Genomic DNA, 15148 nt, shown 5'->3' with positions numbered 1-15148 from the left:
CTCTTTTGATAACGACGAATCTCCCGCAAAGCGACCGTCCCAGGTCGGTAGCGATGTGGTTTCTTAACGCCACCGGTAGCTGGAGCGCTTTTCCTGGCCGCTTTGGTAGCCAATTGTTTCCTAGGAGCTTTACCTCCTGTTGATTTTCGCGCAGTTTGCTTGGTACGAGCCATATTTTTAAAATAGAGGTAATGAGAAAAATTAACAAACGCAAACGACGGCGACCCCTTTCGGACTGATTCGGTCATAAAATCAGAGAGTCCTTTTTATAACATGTTATCTAATCTGATTGGTCCGTTTTGTGCCAGTGGGCGGAACTCAATCCTAAGTCTACAAAACCGGGCTGATTGAATGTAATCGACAACAGTTGTCCGTAGCACTCGTGTTGTGAGCGCGCTACTTATTCGAGATCATTTATTTTTTTTGTATTAGGTTCGATAAAAGATGACCGGCAGAGGTAAAGGTGGTAAAGGTTTGGGAAAAGGAGGAGCCAAGCGGCATCGTAAAGTGCTTCGTGATAATATCCAAGGTATTACGAAGCCCGCCATTAGAAGATTGGCTAGACGAGGCGGCGTAAAACGTATATCTGGTCTGATTTACGAAGAGACCAGAGGTGTTTTAAAAGTGTTTTTGGAAAACGTCATCAGAGATGCCGTTACATATACCGAACACGCCAAAAGAAAAACCGTTACCGCAATGGATGTAGTATACGCCTTGAAACGTCAAGGACGTACATTATACGGGTTTGGAGGTTAAGTCACATTTTATTCGCGAACTAACGTGAAATGTGACCCTCAAAATTAATTTTAGAAAAATTAAACAACGGTTCTTTTCAGAACCACAAATTTATCGATATTTAAAAAACGGAAGCTCTATTAGGATTTAAGGATAATCTTTCAATCATTACAATCATCATAATTTTATTTAAAATAATAATTTAAGTATAACTGGCCCTAATTATTTGAGGGTTTGGATTCTAAAACTCTATACTTAATAAATAGACCGCCCCTTAAATTCATCGTTAATTACATAGATTATATACAAGGCGCGATGTTATAATACGGTTCGATTTTACTAAAGGAGAACCGCTAGAAATAAATCCTTCATATTATTTCGACTTAATTGTTGTTTAATAAAACGATAATTATTGGTATTGGAATGTCTCTTAATTTATCTTACACACCCAAAAAACAATCTTTAAAGTACTTAAACTGTTTATTAGAATATTTTAAATAATTAGTAAGTGCAAGTCATAATATGAGTTTTAATTTTAAGTTCTTTTTTTGTTTTATTATTTTGGTGGTCCTGAAAAGGACCGATAGTTAAAAGGTTTTTGTACGACACAAAAACCCTAAGGCTCATGTAACTTATTTGGTTTTACTATCTGTTTTTTTCGGTAACAATACGGCCTGGATGTTTGGTAGAACGCCGCCCTGGGCTATAGTAACACCGGAGAGGAGTTTGTTCAGTTCTTCGTCATTTCTGATGGCCAATTGTAAATGCCTAGGGATAATCCTTGTTTTCTTGTTGTCTCTAGCGGCGTTACCTGCCAACTCGAGAACTTCGGCCGCCAAATATTCCATTACGGCAGCTAAGTAGACGGGAGCACCGGCCCCTACGCGTTCGGCATAATTTCCTTTCCTTAAAAGCCGGTGAATACGGCCAACAGGAAATTGTAATCCCGCTCGGTTGGAACGAGATTTCGCCTTTCCCTTCACTTTTCCACCCTTACCACGTCCAGACATTGTATTGCTAACTTTTTTAAACTAAAAATAACCGAAAAACTAATGGCGACAACGCTCACGTCCTTTCGACAACGAATGAACAACTGGCAGTGAACTGTCCAGCGAATAGCTTTTATTCGGCAACTTCTCAAAACACTAGTACGTTTCCTACTCGACCAATCAGAGCTTTCTACGACATAACGCCAAGAATGGGCGGAGCTTAGAAGTGTAGCGTCATTTATCAAATAATTAAACGACTATAGGTATATTTCGGTTTAGTCTTTTATCTTTTGCTGTATGGGTAGGTCGCGAATCTCATTCGTTTAAAATGCCACCGAAGACAAGCGGTAAAGCGGCAAAAAAGGCTGGAAAAGCCCAGAAAAACATTTCTAAGAGCGATAAGAAAAAAAAGCGTAGGAGGAAGGAAAGCTACGCGATTTACATATACAAAGTTTTAAAGCAGGTTCATCCCGATACGGGTATTTCCAGCAAGGCCATGTCGATTATGAATTCTTTCGTGAACGATATATTCGAAAGGATAGCCGCCGAAGCGTCGCGCCTCGCCCATTACAATAAAAGATCGACCATCACGAGCAGAGAAATCCAAACCGCCGTTAGGTTATTGTTACCCGGTGAATTGGCTAAGCATGCCGTTAGCGAAGGTACCAAAGCTGTCACTAAATATACCAGTTCTAAGTAAACGAAATATATTATTTTGAAGGTGATCATAATAATATGAAGGGTGGAAAACGGCTCTTTTCAGAGCCCCAAAATGTTTAAAGAAGAAAAAAAGAAATAAACTATTGTTAAGAAGATAGGATATATACGAAGTCAAATAAATTAAAATATAGTAATCGTTCATAAAAATGTTAAAATATCCAGAAAAAAATATTTTATTTTATATATTCATTCCTTTACGGTAACATAATAACAGTATATGTGATACCCCTTTCTTATCGTGATATAAACTTCAAGTCAATCCAGCAGGTGTTCACACCTTATTACTAAGGATTCCTCAATATTCACAATATATTTGTGAGCATAATATTCTAAATTCAATTCACAAATATTATAACTAAAGCGTCATATAAACGGAAAAAATATCAATGTCTCTTTTTTCTAATAGAAGTTGGTGGTTCTGAGAAGAACCTTTTTTTTTCATATAAATACAAAAAACGACCTTAATATAGGACAGCCGTAGCATTTATGCACGTTCGCCTCTAATGCGTCTGGCTAATTGAATGTCCTTAGGCATGATAGTTACTCGTTTAGCATGGATCGCACACAAATTGGTGTCTTCAAAGAGACCAACCAAATAGGCCTCGCTAGCTTCTTGCAAAGCCATCACTGCCGAACTTTGGAAACGTAAATCGGTCTTGAAATCCTGAGCGATTTCGCGAACCAATCGTTGGAAAGGCAATTTCCTAATCAATAATTCGGTACTCTTCTGATAGCGTCGGATTTCTCTTAGAGCGACCGTACCGGGTCTGTAACGATGCGGTTTTTTAACACCACCGGTAGCGGGAGCGCTTTTCCTGGCTGCTTTAGTAGCCAATTGTTTTCTGGGAGCCTTACCTCCGGTTGATTTTCGAGCAGTTTGCTTGGTACGAGCCATCGTCTAAACGGGTCTGACTTCAAACGTGTAGGAAGAATTACAAGCGCAAGCACCAACGAACTTTTGGAAACTGATCGAAGGTGTCAAAGAAATCTCCCTTTTTAATAATGTGTGAAGATATTCTGATTGGTCCGGCTAGCATCTGTGGGCGGGACCCGATTCGAACTCAACAAAACCCATGGTAGGATTTGAAATTGAAATAGTTACCCGTAGTATTCGAGGTGTACGCTGCACAATTCGATTATAAATTTGCTTTCTTTTAATACTAAATTGAATAAATCATGACGGGCAGAGGTAAAGGTGGTAAAGGTTTGGGAAAAGGAGGCGCTAAGCGGCATCGTAAAGTGCTTCGTGATAATATCCAAGGTATTACGAAACCCGCCATCAGAAGATTGGCTAGGCGGGGTGGAGTTAAACGTATATCCGGTCTAATTTATGAAGAAACCAGAGGTGTATTAAAAGTATTTTTGGAAAACGTTATCAGAGACGCCGTCACTTATACCGAACACGCCAAAAGGAAAACCGTTACTGCCATGGATGTAGTATACGCCCTCAAACGCCAAGGACGAACCCTATACGGATTTGGCGGTTAAATAAAGTATTATATATGCTGACCAATTAAAACAGAACAACGTATCTATTCAACTAAAGAAAACAACGGTTCTTTTCAGAGCCACAAATTTACTAGCATAAAAAAAGAAATTTATTATTCGAAAATGGACTAAGATGACGTTAAATTTTATTAAATATCTGCTCCTTTCATCTAAGATTTACTTGTAAAGTAACAAATATACTGCATTATAATAGACGATCGTAATATAAAAAGATAGATAAAGTTTAAAATAAGATTTCATAATAAATGTTAGGTTAATGACAAGAATGTAAATGATGGTGAACAATCGAATACCGAATCTTCGTTGAAGCTTTAATATAGTTTTCCTTTAGAGAGAAAATACTCCGAGATAAACTTCGCGTCGATGAGCTTGGAGAATCCTTAAGATTTCAAAGAAGGTACGGTAGTTCTACGCACGTATGTATGGAGATCGCGTTCCATGTATTTATTGACTTTAGATAACTATTTATGAAAACAGATTTCAACTAAAGAAGCAAAATATACTATAATATATATGAGCATTGTATCGATACAGAAGGGTTTGACACGATATTCTTATAGACGTCTCGATATCGTTGCTCACCCGATACGTTCGATTGTAACCCAGAGTTCGGATGGTGTTAAGAAACCGTTAAATAAGAAGTATATTAGTATAGGATCGGTTAATTTTCATGTCATTGTTTTCTTACAGTTAATTCGACAACGGTACGTTTCGATATAGATTCGTTTTGGACAACGAACAATCTGTACCGCATCAATTAGGAATAATATGTCTCGTTTCTCCAATAATAGCATTAGATCTGTACGGAATTGCATTTATATCAAAAGACGATATATCGGGGGACGTAGATTTGAAAAGATATATTTTCATAGTTATAACCGAAAGTCTATAACTCGAATGTAAATTGGTAGTTTCGACGGAATCGAGAGCAACGCTTGATTTTGTGCTTCCTTCTAAGACGATAGTCAACGTAAAATTTATTGGTAAAGTTTGCTACTTCTACTACGTTTTATCTTTTAACGCCTCGAACATAAATCGTATGATATTCTAAAGGATTTATGTATTTAATATGAGAAATAAGTAAACGGTTCCAAGCTCGATGAACGTTTCGACGAAGCCGGAATATGGAACGTCGTTCGCGCTCGACCGTTCAGTCCTCCGTTCGGCTCATATCATATAGGGTACGCATTAAATGAGAGCGACCGCCAGACAGTTAAAATACGCGAACGAGAAGCATACGCACGTACGTAACTTTGTCAAACGAATCGTGATTAGAACGTTCTTATAAGAAAATTAAGAAATTATATCAGAATGTCGGACGTCGATATTAGCGGACAAGCGGTTTCTCCTTCGTCGAATCAAGGGAGTGGAGGAAATTCCGCCGCCGTTGTTAACGCATCGTCAACAGGCACACCGGCCGGGTCGAATTCATCTTCGGTGTCGGCTACGGGAGCCGCATCAGCTACAGCCGGTAGCGCAGGTTCGTCTGCAGGAGGGAAGAAAGAAAAATCCACTTCGAGCAAGGCGAAGAGTTCTAAATCGAAAGTTAGTCATCCTCCGATCGCTGATATGGTAACGAGTGCAATTAAAGGATTGAAAGAGAAAGGCGGAACTTCCTTCAGAGCTATTAAAAAATACATAGCGGCCAATTACAAAGTGGATGCTGACAAATTATCGCCCTTTATAAAGAAATATATAAAGACGTGGATCGCTTCGGGTGTTTTGGTACAAACGAAGGGCAAAGGAGCTTCCGGATCATTTAAATTAGCGGCTTCGGCACGTAAAGCAGGAGGTACGACAGCCGCAGGTACGAAGAAAAGAAAAACGGCCACTGCCAAAACCGGACAGAAAAATAAACGAAAACCAGTAGGAGGTGCCGCGACAGCTACGACAGCCGGTGGTAAAAAAGCGTCTGCCAAAAAAACCTCAGAGAAAACGGAAAAAAAGACGACCGCCGCCTCCGCCTCAACTAAGAAAACCACAGCTAAAAGTAAGAAAGGTGAATCTGCAACTTTGGCCGAGAAAAAAGCTTCTGCCAAAAAAGCCGTCGAAAAGAAAACAGGAAAGAAATCTACCGCCGCCACGACTACGTCCGCTTCCAATGCCGCCGCTAATAGTTCATCTTCGAAAGCAGCAAAAAGCAACACGGCCGCAAGATCCCCGAAATCGCCTTCCAAAGCGAAAAAATCTAATAAAGCCGGACCTACGAAAAAGCCCAAGGCGCCTAAACCGAAAAGTGCTAAGACGACGACCTCAACTGTTCGTGTTGCCGCTGGTGAAGGTGCGAAAACTAAAAAACCAGTATCACCAAAGAAAAAGAAATAAAACTATTTCTACTACGTATGACGATATATTAAACAGGCGACACATTTCATCGTCAGATCAAGAAGACACGGAGTTGAAAATTACAAATATCCCGACACTCCTGGACGTGCTACGACTTCCCTAAAAAATACGTTCGTCCAAGACCGTATTTTTTTAATAGAAAAAAAAACGGTTCTTTTCAGAACCACAATATAACTTTATAAAAGAAAGAATATTTATATAATTTATTTATTATCTTATTATTACTTAAATGATTATTTTCTAGATAGAGCCGTAACTAATTAGGGAACCGATCGATCGATACTCTAAAACAGTAATAAAGGAATATTCAGTACAGATCAGATTATTTATAAATTTTCTAGTTAATATTTATTCTTTAATAAGAACGCGTATTCTAACTTCTTTTTTATACGATTTTGTTGGCCCTGAAAAGGACCGATATTAAAGGGCGTATGCAAAACTTTAAACGGTTTGCGTTATCTATTTGGTTTTGCTGTCTGTCTTTTTAGGCAATAATACTGCTTGAATGTTAGGCAAGACGCCGCCCTGGGCAATAGTAACGCCAGATAACAGTTTATTCAATTCCTCGTCGTTTCTGATGGCCAATTGTAAATGCCTAGGGATAATCCTTGTTTTCTTGTTGTCTCTAGCGGCGTTACCCGCCAACTCGAGAACTTCGGCCGCCAGATATTCCATTACGGCAGCTAAGTAAACGGGAGCACCGGCCCCTACGCGTTCGGCATAATTTCCTTTCCTTAGAAGTCGGTGAATACGACCGACAGGAAATTGTAATCCCGCACGATTGGAACGAGACTTCGCCTTTCCCTTCACTTTTCCGCCTTTACCACGTCCGGACATGTTAATCTCGATCGTTGTTAGATACTGCTCACCTTTAAATCAAAAACGGTACTGGAAATTTCTTACAGATCGGCCTGGAATTTTGTCCGCGAGCCAAACTCGTTATATCATACGCGACCAATCAGACTCTAACTCGGGCTATGGGCGGGGCTTAGAAGTGTTCCTTCGAATGTTATAAGTTCTAGAATTAAAGGCATTTTTTTAGTTAAGTACTCTTTGAGGTACGTGAGACGTCGGGATTTTTATTTCGAAATGCCACCGAAGACAAGCGGTAAGGCGGCCAAGAAAGCCGGAAAAGCCCAGAAAAATATCTCTAAGAGCGACAAGAAAAAGAAGCGCAGGAGGAAGGAAAGCTATGCGATTTACATATACAAAGTTTTAAAGCAGGTTCATCCCGATACGGGTATCTCCAGCAAGGCCATGTCGATCATGAATTCTTTCGTGAACGATATATTCGAAAGGATAGCCGCCGAAGCGTCGCGTCTCGCCCATTACAATAAGAGATCAACGATCACGAGCAGAGAAATCCAAACCGCCGTTAGGTTATTGTTACCCGGTGAGTTGGCTAAGCACGCCGTTAGCGAAGGTACCAAAGCAGTCACCAAATATACCAGTTCTAAGTAAATTAATTCACATACCTATGTGTGTTTCAATATACTACTTACCTGCAAAATCGGTTCTTTTCAGAACCACAATTGGATATACATTTTAAAAAATGAAATGTTAAACAGTAGCTGACATTTTATAAAAACAGAATTTTCAGATATATATATATATATTGTAGTTATTGTATTGAATTATATTATATCATTATAATCTGTTATATAGTAAGTATATAGAATAAGTTTTGTAAAAATGGTACGGCCCGAGATTGTTATTTAAAAATAAGGTAAAGTATTTCTGGAGTGACTTCGAAAATATGTGTATTCATTTTTATTACGTTTATGACTATATGATAATTAATTTATTTTTCCTAACTGTGGCTAATTGTGGATTGTGGCTAATTTCTACACGATAAGTATTAATCACGGGAACGTCTCGAAATGAACAAATAGGAACTGTAATTAATCAAGAATTTAGAATGGAACTATCGTCCTAATATAATGAGGATCGTCAAAGAGAAGATACTTTTTTTTTCGTTTACTAGGTTGACCTTGCTTGGGGACAGTGGAACTCAGTGGAAAATCGCTGATGGTGGGTGAGGAGGATAGGCCTGTGGTCAGAATCGATATCTTGGAGTACTTGCAGGTCAGAGGCTTGATTCGAATTTTGATAGATAAAAAAGTCAATTATTGTCGGTCGATTGGAGGAGTAGTGAGTTGGTTCGCTTGGAGCAATAAGCCCAAGTTCCAACTCATCTATTATCCCGGCCGATAGTAATTCTTCCAATAGCTGTGTGGTTGATGGCGTTGAAAATGGCCTGAAAATCTCCTTGGTCATCTGAATATGTTCCGAAGAGTATTTCGCCAATGGAGATCGGGTTCGTGTTCTAGTGGAATCCAGACCAGCCAGACGACTGTTATCTTGAGTTCCCCGTACATGAGTGGGGGGAGGAATTGGTCTTTTGGGTTTGGTTGTTTTTGGAGTAGGTCGGCACTTGCATCCCGAGTAATTTGCGGTGTATGGTTCTCAACAGTTGGTGCATTTCGGCGGGGAATTTCTGTCTTTGGGACTTGACGTAGGCCGGAGTGGCTTTACAGTTGGCCGATGAATGACCGTAGAATTGGCAGTTAAAACGTTGAACGCGCCTGCCGTTGCCGCGCTGGGCTTGGACTTTTACCACCTGATTCATTAGGCGGTCGACCGCGAAGATACGGCGTTCCTCTCGAGGAACCGACCAACATGGATTGGATTGAAACCGAGCTTCATGAGCGCGGTTCGGACTTCGAGTTACCATTACGTCGAGAGAGAAATATAATATATTAGCTGACCCCGCAGACACTCCGTACCCTGTACTCAATGGATAAATAAAGGATTCATTCTATCAAATTCTTCGTTCAAATCACTTTCGAATCATCCTTAGGAACATTCTGATATCGGAAAACCTTATCCGTAGTCGATAAACGATATCTAACGGATGAATTATAGAAAATGGCCAATAAGCGGCAAATATCCGATCGTAAGGGTGCACCATCGTTTCGGCGAATCATTCTTTTGGAATCTTACGTTCTACAAGCAAAACATTTATTCATAGGTATATACCGATAATAACGAACGGGCCGACGTAACAACCTAAAATGTCCTGAAATACGTGAGAACAGTTTTACTCCGATCGCCGTATCGATATGTGACAGTATCCATCCTATGAAGGATCTTTACATTCTACTAGCATAATTTTATGGATCGGAATTTTCCGACTTTTAAAGAACGTGATCGGCAGTCTAGAAACGGCCTGAGGACGTATTAACACGAGAGGTTAAAATTATTGCTTTAGAAGTTCACGTTGTCTAAAGCTAAAGTTTATTCATCGGAACATTCCGATAATAACGAGAACGGGCAGACGTAAAAACGAAAAATTTGCGCAACGTCCGTATAAACGATCTGTTCTAAAACACCCATACATTTCCGATAGCTGGCGAGAGACCCGCGCTTAAATCGTGTGCGCTTCTACGTGGGGCGATACGAGAGACGGATACGACGGGTCGGGTCGACCGGCGCTGTGACACTTTTACCGAGTGGCTTTTGATCAGCGAAGGTGGTATTACATATTATATGTTAATATATAAGATCCGAACCGTATTTTTTTATTTATCTAAATAAAAAGCGTATTTCGTCGTGTTATTATATATTCGTAACGCTCTCGCGATTTTGTATCGTCGTTTCGTTGTTCTTCCTGGTCGGTTTTTTTCGATATATCGGGAAGCGTACGACGACGACGACGGTATCACTGCGAGATCGCGAATTCGGCGGGAACATTCGGCTTCGTTAGAAGAAGATGATCCACGATTCATATGCGATTGGAATTATTATTTTTATGGACGTATCGGTTTTTCATCGGAACGTTCATAAAACAGCAACACATTTTGCGATAGCTCTCTGCTCTCCGAGCGAGAATAAAATAAAAAATCACGAAACGTTTCTCGTACGAGGTTTCCTTGTCGCTTTATATATTTCTATCTAGCGAAGGGTTCGGAGAGAATGTTTTTCGAGGTCTTATAAACGCCGAACGATATTTTGCGGCATCCAATTTTCGACGTAGTCGACGATCGTCGTCGATAATCGAGATAATTGGGTGCCTAGTCGATCGGTTGTGTATAAAAAAAACAAAAGATGTGTCTAAGATGATGATATCGTTTTGTTTTATTAGACAACTAATATTAAAATGTAAGAGCGTGGCGCCTCGGACCGGTTTTTCCGTCGTCTAGGCGCGCTATCATGCACCTCCTTTTTATTAGTCGTCGATATATATTATATATCGTCGTCTTACGCACACGTTTCTTTATAAGTCAAACTTATAAAATAAACTGTGTCTGTATTTGTTTTATCTGCTTCGTGTCGATAAAATAATAAGAACAGTTCCCTGGTTGATCCTGCCAGTAGTCATATGCTTGTCTCAAAGATTAAGCCATGCATGTCTCAGTACATACCGAATTAAGGTGAAACCGCGAAAGGCTCATTAAATCAGTTATGGTTCCTTAGATCGTACCCACAATTACTTGGATAACTGTGGTAATTCTAGAGCTAATACATGCAAACAGAGCTCCGACCAGAGATGGAAGGAGTGCTTTTATTAGATCAAAACCAATCGGTTTCGGGTTCGCGCTCGTCATCGTACAACTTGGTGACTCTGAATAACTTTAAGCTGATCGCACGGTCTCGCACCGGCGACACATCTTTCAAATGTCTGCCTTATCAACTGTCGATGGTAGGTTCTGCGCCTACCATGGTCGTAACGGGTAACGGGGAATCAGGGTTCGATTCCGGAGAGGGAGCCTGAGAAACGGCTACCACATCCAAGGAAGGCAGCAGGCGCGCAAATTACCCACTCCCGGCACGGGGAGGTAGTGACGAAAAATAACGATACGGGACTCATCCGAGGCCCCGTAATCGGAATGAGTACACTCTAAACCCTTTAACGAGGATCAATTGGAGGGCCAGTCTGGTGCCAGCAGCCGCGGTAATTCCAGCTCCAATAGCGTATATTAAAGTTGTTGCGGTTAAAAAGCTCGTAGTCGAATTTGTGTCTCGCGCCGCCGGTTCATCGTTCGCGGTGTTAACTGGCGTGTTTTTCGCGAGACGTCCTGCCGGTGGGCTTAGTCGTGTCGCGTCGCCGTCGCGCGTGCGTTTCGGCGTGCGTGTTGTGCGCGTCGTGGTTACGACGGCCCAACTCAATCCTGCCGCGGTGCTCTTTACTGAGTGTCGAGGTGGGCCGGCACGTTTACTTTGAACAAATTAGAGTGCTCAAAGCAGGCTAAAATTTCGCCTGAATACTGTATGCATGGAATAATGGAATAGGACCTCGGTTCTATTTTGTTGGTTTTCGGAACCCCGAGGTAATGATTAATAGGAACGGATGGGGGCATTCGTATTGCGACGTTAGAGGTGAAATTCTTGGATCGTCGCAAGACGAACAGAAGCGAAAGCATTTGCCAAAAACGCTTTCATTGATCAAGAACGAAAGTTAGAGGTTCGAAGGCGATCAGATACCGCCCTAGTTCTAACCTTAAACGATGCCAGCTAGCGATCCGTCGACGTTCCCTAATATGACTCGACGGGCAGCTTCCGGGAAACCAAAGCTTTTGGGTTCCGGGGGAAGTATGGTTGCAAAGCTGAAACTTAAAGGAATTGACGGAAGGGCACCACCAGGAGTGGAGCCTGCGGCTTAATTTGACTCAACACGGGAAACCTCACCAGGCCCGGACACCGGAAGGATTGACAGATTGAGAGCTCTTTCTTGATTCGGTGGGTGGTGGTGCATGGCCGTTCTTAGTTGGTGGAGCGATTTGTCTGGTTAATTCCGATAACGAACGAGACTCTAGCCTGCTAACTAGGCGCTTTTTGACATCCTAAAGGCCCGCCGGCCGCGTTGCTTTCGGGTTTCGCGGTTCGTGCGCGGTTTTTACTGTCGGCGTACAAACTATTCTTCTTAGAGGGACAGGCGGCTTCTAGCCGCACGAGATTGAGCAATAACAGGTCTGTGATGCCCTTAGATGTTCTGGGCCGCACGCGCGCTACACTGAAGGAATCAGCGTGTCTTCCCTGGCCGAGCGGCCCGGGTAACCCGCTGAACCTCCTTCGTGCTAGGGATTGGGGCTTGCAATTGTTCCCCATGAACGAGGAATTCCCAGTAAGCGCGAGTCATAAGCTCGCGTTGATTACGTCCCTGCCCTTTGTACACACCGCCCGTCGCTACTACCGATTGAATGATTTAGTGAGGTCTTCGGATCGACACGCGATGGCGTTTCGGCGTCGTCGATGTGTAGGAAAAGATGACCAAACTTGATCATTTAGAGGAAGTAAAAGTCGTAACAAGGTTTCCGTAGGTGAACCTGCGGAAGGATCATTACAGTGTGTTGTTATGCCTATATATATATAATAGGTAAACGTACAAGTCTGTAAAAATCATTGTCGAACGTTAAAGAGCCATCTACGAAGTTCGGAAGTTCCGATCGAATTTCGACGTCGTCAACGTAGCTGTTTTCGGGTACCTATAATATATGGTTTTAAAAGATGTACGCCCGAAAGCGGAGATATATACGATGAAGATGTTGTTATATAGGACGACGAGTAATAATCGTCGGCCTACGACGGATTTCGTTATAAATGGACAAATCGAGCGCAAAATAAAACGATTTTGCCAATTATATTTCTAATCGACGTTTCGATCCTCATATCGACGAACATATACGATGATCGGTAATGTGATTAGTTTACGAAAATCTTATCACCCTTCGTTTGTTTCATTCCAAAAGGGTGAGATTTAGTTTACGAAAATATTGCCAAACTATGATCAGCGTATGCTCTTTTGTTGTCGTACGAGGTGAGACGACGAAAATTTACAACGAACGTCACCATTTCGAGTAGTCTGTCTCCGCTCCTCTCGTTGTGTGTAGTGGAGAAGACGAAAATAAACCGTAAGAGCGTTTTAAAGTCGACGGCGGCTGCGAAAGGGGCGCAAGCGCTGTCTATGACGTGAGCGCGCGTCGTCGTCGTCGTCGTCGTCTTATAATAGAAACGTTTCGATATGCGTTTAAAACCTAACTTAAAAAAAGATTACCCTAAACGGTGGATCACTTGGCTCGTGGGTCGATGAAGAACGCAGCTAATTGCGCGTCAACTTGTGAACTGCAGGACACATGAACATCGACATTTCGAACGCACATTGCGGTCCTGGGATCTCATACCCGGACCACTCCTGGCTGAGGGTCGTATCTCATTTCAAGACTGCTCGGATTTTCTTTGATCTTCGCGATCGACGAGAAATGTCTGAGCGTGCTGAGCGTATAAGCGCGATTCGATCGCGACGTTCTAAAACGTGACAGCGGACCCGTACGTGTGACCTAACTCTCTCGTACGGGTCGTACGAATATGAAAGGGATGAGACGTGTTTAAAACGGTCGTTCGCACGTTTTTGTGATAAACGTAGCGCGCACCATTAATACGATCGTCGTATCCGATAAAATTAGTTTTTAATCGACGTCGGATCGTAGGTGCGTTGTCTCTCGAATACGAGGGAGAAAACACCGTTTTTCGACGGCGCGTCTTTTCCATTCTAAACTTTTATATTTCGTATTGGCTCCTAATCTTCATTATTATGATGATTACGAGCGCCACGCATATTAAACTAGCGACCTCAGAGCAGGTGAGACTACCCGCTGAATTTAAGCATATTACTAAGCGGAGGAAAAGAAACTAACTAGGATTCCCTTAGTAGCTGCGAGCGAACAGGGATTAGCCCAGCACCGAATCCCGCGACCGACATCGGGCGCCGGGAAATGTGGTGTTCGGGAGGGTCCATTATCTCGACGTTACGTCGCGCGTCCAAGTCCATCTTGAACGGGGCAACAGCCCATAGAGGGTGCCAGGCCCGTAGCGACCGTGACTGACGGCGAGAGGATCTCTCCTTAGAGTCGGGTTGCTTGAGAGTGCAGCCCTAAGCGGGTGGTAAACTCCATCTAAGGCTAAATATAACCACGAGACCGATAGCGAACAAGTACCGTGAGGGAAAGTTGAAAAGCACTTTGAAGAGAGAGTTCAAGAGTACGTGAAACCGTTTAGGGGTAAACCTGAGAAACCCGAAAGGTCGAAGGGAGAAATTCATTCGCGGCTCGTAGTAGGCGGCGTGCGATCGCGTGACACGTGACGTTTCGGCGTTGCGCGCGCCTTTCGTACGTCGATCCGGCGACGAACGCGTGCACTTTTCTCCTTGTAGGACGTCGCGATCCGTTGGGCGTCGGCTTAAGGCTCGAGGTGGAGACCGTAGACTGCGGTTCGCGCCGTTTTCGTTTACGGACCCTCGTGTTCGCGGTCGACTCGCTCGACGGTATACCGAATGGTTTAAGGCCGCTACTCGTTAGCGTTCGGCTCGTCGCAAGCGCGTCAGATGCACGTCGGTAATCGGACCCGGTGCCGTTTCCGACCTCTGATGACTGTTGGCGACGAGGTTCTCGAACAGACCTAGACCGATCGGCGACGCTATAGCTTTGGGTACTTTCAGGACCCGTCTTGAAACACGGACCAAGGAGTCTAGCATGTGCGCGAGTCATTGGGAATCACTAAACCTAAAGGCGTAATGAAAGTGAAAGTTCGTCTCGCACGAACTCAGGGAAGATGGGCGGTTTACCCTTAAAAGTGGCCGCTTCGCATTCCCGGGGCGTCTCGTTCTCATCGCGAGAAGAGGCGCACCAAGAGCGTACACGCTGGGACCCGAAAGATGGTGAACTATGCCTGGTCAGGACGAAGTCAGGGGAAACCCTGATGGAGGTCCGTAGCGATTCTGACGTGCAAATCGATCGTCGGAACTGGGTATAGGGGCGAAAGACTAATCGAACCATCTAGTAGCTGGTTCCCTC

General features: G+C 42.8%; 3 non-coding genes across 3 annotated transcripts in view; all 3 read left to right on the top strand.

Annotated features, from left to right (window-relative positions):
- The first annotated feature begins 10653 nt into the window (after positions 1–10653).
- Positions 10654–12642, top strand: LOC143206001 (small subunit ribosomal RNA). Its single transcript, XR_013008045.1, has one exon. It is a non-coding gene; the product is annotated as a small subunit ribosomal RNA (ribosomal RNA).
- A 708-nt stretch (positions 12643–13350) lies between these two features.
- LOC143205999 (5.8S ribosomal RNA) lies at positions 13351–13505 on the top strand. Its single transcript, XR_013008043.1, has one exon. It is a non-coding gene; the product is annotated as a 5.8S ribosomal RNA (ribosomal RNA).
- Positions 13506–13924: 419 nt separating this feature from the next.
- Positions 13925–15148, top strand: part of LOC143205998 (large subunit ribosomal RNA) — a 4098-nt gene continuing 2874 nt past the window's right edge. The window contains exon 1 of the ribosomal RNA XR_013008042.1: positions 13925–15148. This exon is cut by the window's right edge and continues 2874 nt beyond it. This is a non-coding gene — a ribosomal RNA (large subunit ribosomal RNA).

Source organism: Rhynchophorus ferrugineus, unplaced genomic scaffold, assembly GCF_030347505.1.
Source record: "Rhynchophorus ferrugineus isolate W39M unplaced genomic scaffold, kcgeb_rfMv2 rfM490, whole genome shotgun sequence".
In the NCBI taxonomy this organism is placed as follows: Eukaryota; Metazoa; Arthropoda; class Insecta; order Coleoptera; family Curculionidae; genus Rhynchophorus; species Rhynchophorus ferrugineus.
This window is presented reverse-complemented; position numbering and strand designations above follow the sequence as displayed.